Below are 1,957 nucleotides of genomic sequence, written 5' to 3'. Positions count from 1 at the left end.
AAATATCATCTCACCAAACAGGACAAGCTTGCATCTGTTATAGTTTTGAAGAAAAATGTGTTCATTTCATGTATGCGCGAAATGCCTTAAAAATGGCTTTAAAATGGATTTGGAGCATGGAGACGATTATCTCGGGATTGCAAGATAACCAAACAAAACTTTTAGTGGATTTCTACTTATTTTATTAAATATCATCTCCACCAAACAGGACAAGCTTGCATCTGTTATAGTTTTGGAGAAAAATGTGTTCATTTCATGTATGCGCGAAATGCCTTAAAAATGGCTTTAAAATGGATTTGGAGCATGGAGACGATTATCTCGGGATTGCAAGATAACCAAACAAAACTTTTAGTGGATTTCTACTTATTTTATTAAATATCATCTCCACCAAACAGGACAAGCTTGCATCTGTTATAGTTTTGGAGAAAATGTGTTCATTTCATGTATGCGCGAAATGCCTTAAAAATGGCTTTAAAATGGATTTGGAGCATGGAGACGATTATCTCGGGATTGCAAGATAACCAAACAAAACTTTTAGTGGATTTCTACTTATTTTATTAAATATCATCTCCACCAAACAGGACAAGCTTGCATCTGTTATAGTTTTGGAGAAAAATGTGTTCATTTCATGTATGCGCGAAATGCCTTAAAAATGGCTTTAAAATGGATTTGGAGCATGGAGACGATTATCTCGGGATTGCAAGATAACCAAACAAAACTTTTAGTGGATTTCTACTTATTTTATTAAATATCATCTCCACCAAACAGGACAAGCTTGCATCTGTTATAGTTTTGGAGAAAAATGTGTTCATTTCATGTATGCGCGAAATGCCTTAAAAATGGCTTTAAAATGGATTTGGAGCATGGAGACGATTATCTCGGGATTGCAAGATAACCAAACAAAACTTTTAGTGGATTTCTACTTATTTTATTAAATATCATCTCCACCAAACAGGACAAGCTTGCATCTGTTATAGTTTTGGAGAAAAATGTGTTCATTTCATGTATGCGCGAAATGCCTTAAAAATGGCTTTAAAATGGATTTGGAGCATGGAGACGATTATCTCGGGATTGCAAGATAACCAAACAAAACTTTTAGTGGATTTCTACTTATTTTATTAAATATCATCTCCACCAAACAGGACAAGCTTGCATCTGTTATAGTTTTGGAGAAAATGTGTTCATTTCATGTATGCGCGAAATGCCTTAAAAATGGCTTTAAAATGGATTTGGAGCATGGAGACGATTATCTCGGGATTGCAAGATAACCAAACAAAACTTTTAGTGGATTTCTACTTATTTTATTAAATATCATCTCCACCAAACAGGACAAGCTTGCATCTGTTATAGTTTTGGAGAAAAATGTGTTCATTTCATGTATGCGCGAAATGCCTTAAAAATGGCTTTAAAATGGATTTGGAGCATGGAGACGATTATCTCGGGATTGCAAGATAACCAAACAAAACTTTTAGTGGATTTCTACTTATTTTATTAAATATCATCTCCACCAAACAGGACAAGCTTGCATCTGTTATAGTTTTGGAGAAAAATGTGTTCATTTCATGTATGCGCGAAATGCCTTAAAAATGGCTTTAAAATGGATTTGGAGCATGGAGACGATTATCTCGGGATTGCAAGATAACCAAACAAAACTTTTAGTGGATTTCTACTTATTTTATTAAATATCATCTCCACCAAACAGGACAAGCTTGCATCTGTTATAGTTTTGGAGAAAAATGTGTTCATTTCATGTATGCGCGAAATGCCTTAAAAATGGCTTTAAAATGGATTTGGAGCATGGAGACGATTATCTCGGGATTGCAAGATAACCAAACAAAACTTTTAGTGGATTTCTACTTATTTTATTAAATATCATCTCCACCAAACAGGACAAGCTTTCATCTGTTATAGTTTTGGAGAAAAATGTGTTCATTTCATGTATGCGCGAAATGCCTTA

Source organism: Anomaloglossus baeobatrachus, unplaced genomic scaffold, assembly GCF_048569485.1.
Source record: "Anomaloglossus baeobatrachus isolate aAnoBae1 unplaced genomic scaffold, aAnoBae1.hap1 Scaffold_2381, whole genome shotgun sequence".
Lineage (NCBI taxonomy): Eukaryota > Metazoa > Chordata > Amphibia > Anura > Aromobatidae > Anomaloglossus > Anomaloglossus baeobatrachus.
This window is presented reverse-complemented; position numbering follows the sequence as displayed.